Source organism: Tupaia chinensis, unplaced genomic scaffold (assembly GCF_000334495.1).
Source record: "Tupaia chinensis unplaced genomic scaffold, TupChi_1.0 Scaffold000333_1, whole genome shotgun sequence".
Taxonomy (NCBI): domain Eukaryota; kingdom Metazoa; phylum Chordata; class Mammalia; order Scandentia; family Tupaiidae; genus Tupaia; species Tupaia belangeri.
The window spans coordinates 837,105-844,846 of record NW_006159827.1 but is presented as its reverse complement, the minus strand read 5'-3'; the positions used below and the strand labels follow the sequence as shown (position 1 = coordinate 844,846).

Sequence of the window (7,742 nt, the reverse complement as noted above, 5' to 3'; positions counted from 1 at the left end):
AGAGAGACAGTGGGAAAGCACCCTTCAGGGAGGATGGCCACACCGCAATCCCTTCTCCATTCTCCTCTTGGGATTTAGGGCATGCACGCACACATGCCAGATGTGTTTTTCAAGGTGCTGGGTCTGGGACTGGAATCACATTGTCGGAGTAGAACCCGAATTACCCTGTGGAGCCCTGACCCCACGGATGCTGCATCTGGTTGCAGATCCTTCTAGAAAGCTGCCCTCCTGTGGCAAAAACTCCCTTCTCTGTAAGATTCACAGACCCCTGAACCGACAGCATGGCTAGGCGGCCACACCAGGCCAGGGTGTGGATGTGCGGGGGTCTGGCTTCCGTCTGCGGAGAACCAGCTGTGTGACCTTGGGCACAGTAACATGCACCTCGGGCTCGCTGTCATTTTATTGAGCCCAGTGTTTATTTTAGCTACCATTTATTGACTGGAAGAGACTCATTAGAAGTTCATCAAATAATAATTGCCTTCACCACTGCCAAGCAGTATCCTGAGCACTTTAATTTTATTTAATCCTCGCAATAATTGTAGGAATCGGACGCTTTGGCTATCCCCATTTTGCAGATGGCAGGACTAAAGCACAGAGAAGTTAAGAAGCTTGTATACCAGGTCACACAGCAAGGGGACGTAGGGCAGCAGCATTAGCACACCAGAGTGTGTGTTTCCGATTAGTCCCTGGACTATGGTCTCTGTTGCTTGTTTCTAAGCGGCCATGTATTAAGCACCTACTGTGTGTGGGTACTCTGCCAGGCACGTGAGATACACAGGAGCAGGTCTGATTCTCACAACTGCTCTGGGAGACAGGGATGAGGGATTTCAGAAAGTTTATAGAACATGGGACTGAAGCAGGAGCTTATTTTGGTGAAAAAAAAAAGTTTGCATATTTTTTTTCCTAATATGCATTTTCTATGGACTTCCACAGTTTCTTAGCTCATGTTCCCTGAAGTCGTATTCCTATGCCTATTGCTTCAGAGGGGAAATGCAGGACCCCGCGAGGGCTCTCTTTGACTGAGCTAGGGAGACAGGTGGGAGGCTGGGCTTATTCCTTGCAGCCTGGAGGTTCTAAGCCCGTTTTAAGTTGCATTTGTCATATTTTGCTGAACCTAAGCTACATCAGCTGTCAGATGCATTCTCACCTTCTACGCATTTAAGGAAGAAAAAAGGCATAGCTAATTCCACTGCAGTGTCCCAGGATGTGTAAAGCATGGCCTAGCTTCAGAGATGTCAAATGTGCACCTTGAAATCTGCATAGTTCAATCTTAATCCAAGCAACTCCACGAGGTGGGCACCATGATCAACCCCAGAAAGAACCAAGGCTCAGAGATGAAGGCTGCACAGCGCAGCTGTCAGTGGCCAGGCCTCCGACGTGGCACTAGGCAGCCATCCTGGGACCCCTAAACCCTGTCCTCACTCATGGTACTCCGTGACCGCTAAGTGGGTGTGACCTGCCCACGGCATAGCTTAGAAAGCTTGAGAAGGCTCAGTGGGCTGGAGCCCAGGACCCTTTGCCCCGGATGACCCTCATCCAGGGAGGATGCTGGGGGACATCCCCACAATGCTGCCCGAGGATCCCTTACTCCCTCTGCAGCCTGGACAGCTCAGGTTCCTGAGCCCCCCTGGAACCAAAGCTCCAGCCTAGGGGTGGGGGCTGCAGGGAGGTGGGCTGGGCTGGTCCTGGGGCGGTCAGGGAGAGCTCCAGGCACTGTACAGAAAACGCCTCCAGAGGTGGCAGAGGAGACCCAGAGAGACCTCCTTCCTTCCTTTGAAATGTACAGCACCAGCATCCCAAAACGGGCTCACCCAGTCCTGGCTTCTCCCCACAGCTCTTCCAGGCTCCAGCACCGTGAGACTTCCCTGGGTCTTTGTAAGACTCACATCTGCTCTCCTAGAATATGATACGTCCCTTCTGGGACTTGAAGCAGGACAGATGCACGACACTTTTCAAATATCTGGCATGACTGGGGGCTCCATTGGAGACAGTTTCCCACAAGTCTTGTCTCCGGCGCCACCCACAGTCTGGCGAAGAAGGTTTCTTCCATCTCGTTTGACAAGTCAGAATGCTCAGAGAAGCAAAACTACCAGCCCAAGGTCACACAGCAATGAACACTAGCATTAGGATTTAAGTTCAAGTCTCTCTGACATCACAGAAGGAGGCCGCTTTAACATCAATCTCTGGCCAGGCCCCCAGCCGGGTGCTCCTTTTGCATTCCTTCACCAAATCCTCACATGGCAAATAGTAACACAATGATCACAATACTGTACCAATTCCTATTTCACAGACGGAAAACAGCAGCGAGCCTCTACCTGGACCGTACCCCCTGCCAGCAGCTTCAGTGGGGTTCCATTTGCCTGTCACAACAGCTGGGGGATGGGTATTACTGTCACCCCATTTTACAGAACAGCAAATGGAGGGTAAGTCACTAGTTCAACCCCATGCAGACGCTGCCCGCAGTGAACAGAGCTGCTTATAAGGACATGGCTTGGAATCAGCAATAACCCACCCACACACGGAGCAAAAGCAATGTTGTAAAGAGCTGGGAGGACACATTTGAGCTATTCGTAACGGCGATGACTGTTAGCAGTTTGGTACGTGGCAATGAGGTCGGCGTCCATGCCCCCATTCTCCAGATAAGCAGACTGAGGTCCACAGAGAGATAGTGGCAGAAGGGACTATGGCTCTCGACCTTCTGCTGTGAGCTGGTGTCCTGGGGCCAGGGCAGGACCCTTTCATGCCTCTGAGCTCCCCTGTCCCCACTTCTCTCTAAGGCAGGAGCTCCTGCAGGCCCTGAGTCACCATAGGGCTGGTTCCAGGCTATGGGCCCCAAGGGGGGGGGCTCTCATGGAAGCCCCCAGCCAGCTCCAAAAAGGCAGGAAGGAGAAGTACTGCTGCCCTGAATGCCAGCCACAGCCCTGCCCGCCTCTGCTGTGTGACTGGGCACAACCTTCATCTCCCTGAGCCTTGGTTTCTTTATCTGTGCAATGGATGACAGTGAGGGACAAACGAGACATTGCAAAGGACTTACCCGCAGTGAATAGACCCGAGTGACTGCAGGGGACTCAGCAGTGTCCCTGCAAAGCTTACGTCCACCTCGAACCTAAGGATGCGAACTCATTTGGAAGTTGGGTCTTGGCAGATGTCATGAGTTAAGAAGCTAGAGATGAAATCATCCGGGACTTAGGGGGCCCGAAATCTAAGCCCAGTGGCCTTATTGGAGGAGGAGAGAGAACAGAGGCACAGAGAAGACAGTCCTGGGAAGATGTGGGGCGGAGATGGAAGGGTGGGTCTACGAGCCAAGCAATGCAGAAGGTGGCCTCCGCCACCGGAAGAGAGTGGGGGAAATGTCTCCCTTGAGCTTCCGGAAGGAGCCAGCCCTTTCTGACCTGATTCAGACTTCTGGCCCCCAGAACTGGGAGACCATACATCACGGTTTTCTTAAGTCCCCCGGCCTGTGGCGGTTTGCTATGACAGAAAACACACTGCTGTTGCCTTCGCTGTTAACCCCTCAGACTGGCAGAGTCTCAGCTCCTTCCCCCGAGGGGCGGCTGGCAGGAGCTGCCCTCACTGTGCCTCTTACCAGCAGAGCATGAGCCCAGAGGGCTGACAGTTTCTCAAGGTCACCCACCAGACATGAGCTGGGCCAGGACCCCTCTCCTGACCCCGAGACCGAGGCTCTCTCCCTTGTACCTGGGGACCTATGGGGCTTCAGCTCCTGGCCCTGGTCCTCCTGCTCCCATTAGCCATGGCCCTCTGGAATGTTCTGACCTTGCAGGGGTCTCCTGGGTCACGTGTGATGCTCCTAAGACCTCTGCAACCCTCCCTGGCCCCATGCCCCAGGGTGGCACCCTCCCTCACGCTGCCCAGCAGCAGGTCTGCAGGCACTGTCACCGTCATGTCACCTGTTTAACTATCGTCCCACAGTAGACCTCTGAGGTGGGCAGCCAGGGAAGCAAGCCCCCACCCCCCGCACATTTTACAAATTGAAAAGCAAGGTTCGCAGAGGCCAAGTGACTAACCAAGGGTACTGGGCTTCCAAGGGCAGAGGTAGGTCTCGAACTCCCACTCTCTGGAGGACTCTCGGGGTCAACAGCTTTCATTTGCCGAGTCCCACACAGGGGCCACAGTCTGAGCTCAGGCCTTCGTGCCCATTACTTCCCATGAACCCCTCACAGCGGCTGGGGGCGTGGACGCCGCTATTACCCCACTTCACAGGCAGGGAGCAGATGCACTTCCCCACTGCCTGGAACAGGGCCTCGGCCTCCGCCTCCTACCAGCTCTCAGTGGGTCAATCCAGACAGCCGGCCTCTGCCAGGAGCCCCTCCTAACGCCTCCTTGTCTCAGGCTCCTGCTGGCTGGAGAAGCAGCCTCTGCAGGTTCAAGGCTCTGACCTTGGAGAGGGGCAGGGTGGGTCATGGTGCCCCATTTCTGGGCAGAAACGGCACCCCTACTTCTTACACTGCGTGCATACTCTAGGAGGGCAGGGAGAAGCCTGCCATCCCGTGCCCTGTGTGCCTAGGGTGCCCAGACAGCTGGGGAAACAGTCCTTTGGGAGCTGAGGGAGGCTGAGGAGCCTGGTCCTGCACCCCAGGGCCCCCCAGGGCCCCTACTATGTGCTGGGTGCTTCCTTCACACCCGTTACCAGAACTCTTCCCAACAGCTCTGTGTTCACGCTTCCAGAGAAAGGAGCACTGAGGTCTACAGGCGGCGGCCATGGCTCCTGAGGTCACGTGGCCGGGAGAGGCCTCGAACTCAAGGCCCGGTGAGTCTCTTGAGAGCACCTCGCCTTTGAATCTGAGGATTGATCTGTCCCCAGGAAGGTCAGATTGAGCTATGCAGGGTGAAGTCACGGGCTAGGGGCCGGAGGGGACTGGTGGGCAGGACACCTGAGAGCCCACCTCATTCTGTCACTGTCTTGCCAGAGACCTCAGAGTCCCCAGGCGTGGCAGGTGTGGGGGGACCAGTACAATGTCCAGTCACCCCCGTCTCGGTAGCCCGTGCACCCTGCTAAGCCACCTCGTCTCTCTGGGCTGCAGGGAAGAGGGGTGAACCCTCAGTGCACCCGGGAAGCGTAGCCCCAATGCCCTCTTACATCATCTGGAAACCCTCCCCTTCCCGTGGTCTTTAGGCCATCAACGCTTGAGATCCGCCCGCCTCGAGATTTCCTCCCTTCTTTCCCCTCGTGACCTTGCAGCTGGCTGATCATGGCGGCAAGGTCCCCTCCTGCCTCGGCTGTGGAGCCAGGCAGGGTAGGGACAGGCATGCCTTGCAACAACAGATGGGAAGACTGAGGCACAGAGAGACCAAGCGAGTCGCCCAAGGTCACACAGCTGGGGAGGTGCAGAGGCGGGGCCTAGGGCTCTCCTTCTGACCCAGAGTCAAATGCACAGGGAAAATCAGGGGCTGCTTCCCACCTGGGACCCGAGAGAGCTGGGCAAGAATTCCAGCTCTCCCGATGACATGGTGTGACCTTGGAAGAGTCCTTTCTTCTGGGCCAGGACTTGGTTTCCCTCTTAGAAATGGGCCTGGCTAGGTGACCATGGAACACGCATGCCTGCTTGGCTTTCTAGGGGCTGGCAGTTCGACAGGGAAAGGGGTGGCTGCCATCTGGCTGCATAGAACAGGGCTGCCCCTGCCGGGGGGCTCTGCCATCACCCACGGGATACCCTCTCTGCTCGCCCTTGGAGTTGTGCCAGAAAATCTGAAGTTCTTGGCCTGTTGGTCCCCAAGATGTTGGCATCCCAGCTGGCACTGGCTCACCCTGGGGTGGGGTGACCTGAGGGTAAGGCAGGGCCCCACAGCATGGCTGTCACCTTGCCTCAGCCACACTTCAGCTGTGTGACCTTGAGTGAGTGACTTCACTTCTCTGGTGGCAGCTTCCTCACCTGGGATGTGGGGACACAGGGCTGTGGGCACTCCCAGCGGGAGGCAGGACCAGGGCAGAGCAGGAAGAGGTGCGGGCACTTCAGATTCAGTGCACAGCAGGAGCCTAGAGAGGACTTGGGGGGGGCGGGGCGGGGGGTGGGGCCGTCTGGGCTCCTGGCGGTCGGGCCATGGGCAGCAGCCCCACTGTGCCCTTCTGTCTCCTTTCTAACTCCTCGAGCCTTCCCTGCAGAACATCGATAACCTGAGATGGCCTTGCTGGGCCCAATCACAGCTCCCTGGGAATGTGGGGGCCCTCCCCTCAGGCCTGCGTGGGATTGTGGTGGCCACTCTGTCCTGACAGGTGGGTCCCTGCCCAGTGCCCACAGAGCCACCTTCGCTTATCTGCAGAACTGCTGCACTCCCTATGCGTGCCGACAGCACCTGTGGGCACGGCCCAGCAGGCGCCGGCGGGGGGGCCCCTGCCAGTGCACACACAGGCACGCAGGTGGCATTGGGAGCCTGCGTGTGCGTGCCTGTGGTTTGCACGCCTGGGCCAGCCCTCACACAGGTACATGCTATGCTGTGGCCGCTGCCGGGCCCCGTGTGCAGCCCAGCGTGTGCCTGTGTTAGCGCTGCATGTGTGTGTGTGTGCCCTGCACTCATATGTGTGCTGTGTTCTGCATGTGAGCCTGTGGGATTCAGATGTGAGCTGTGCTTACAGGTGCTGGGGTGTATCCGTGGGCACGGGCGTTGCATACGTGCATATGATTTGCACACACGGCGCACTCCTGGGGGCCCACGTTTGCTCTGTGCATCTGTGGACATGTGAAAGCCCCGATGGGAACGAGGCTGGGGGATGCAGGTGGCTAACCTGCACGGGGCCGTCAGCCTCTCTCCCGGATCCTCTGCCCCCGCAGGTCTCCCTCAGAGCCACAGCCCCTCCTCGCCACTGCTCCTTCAACCAAGTTAACAGGCAGAGGCCCCGCGGCCTGTGCTCCGAGCCCCCTCCTACTGCACACGTCAAAGGAGAATTTCTCCGGATGGCGCCCGACGCTCCTGGAAATGCCCCAAACGTCAGCTCTGCCTCCTCCCAGCGATCTGGAGAGCGAGCAGAGAGGAGGGGAGCCCCTTCTGCGCAGGGCTCCGCTGTGCAGCGTCACACCGAGACCCTCTACCGCCGACTGCTCACTTACCCTTCTGAAGGTCGAGCCAGGCCAGGCCTCAGTGTGGGGGCCCGAACCCCTGGGGCCCCAGCCTGTGTGGGGCAGCCCAACCACACAGACCTCCTTCCCATAAGAACTGGGTAAGCAGAGGACAGCCATGCTATGTAAGGCCCCTTGGCTAGCAGGGGGACTGCCAACGACCACCCTCCCCCTGGAGTACAGAGGCCCCCTGCTGCACTTCCCAATCCTGGCCCTGTGGGGGGCAGGGAGGAGCCCCAGGTGCCCTAGCCCTTGGCTGAGGCCACCCAGGCAGGCAAGGAGCTGGGCTTCCGGGCCCCAAGTGCCAACTCCACTGCTCAGCATGACCTGCTGCAAAATGGCCAGGCCCCCCACTCCTGGCCATGGAGGGGACCCAGGGACGCGTCCCTGCCACCACATGCCTCCGCTGGACTGACCGGGTGGGTCCCCGCGCGTCAGCCCACCCCGCCGAGGGGACCCTTCATGGGGGTCTCCCTCTGCCTCTTTCCAGGGACCCTGGCTAGGATGGGCAGGGGCCACCGTTCCATCCTCTCCATCTCCCCGGGACAGGGCTGGGAGAGAGGAGGACATTGCCCCAGGGCTACCGGCTTGCTAGCCCTTGCATAACATGCTTTGGGGACATTTGCAGTCCTGCGGCTGCTGGGATCTACCTGAGAACCCGGCATCTGA

General features: G+C 58.2%; 1 protein-coding gene across 11 annotated transcripts in view; it reads right to left on the bottom strand.

Annotated features, from left to right (window-relative positions):
- ATP2B2 (ATPase plasma membrane Ca2+ transporting 2) overlaps positions 1 to 7,742 on the bottom strand; it is a 354,796-nt gene that overhangs the window by 220,579 nt on the left and 126,475 nt on the right. The window lies entirely within an intron of this gene.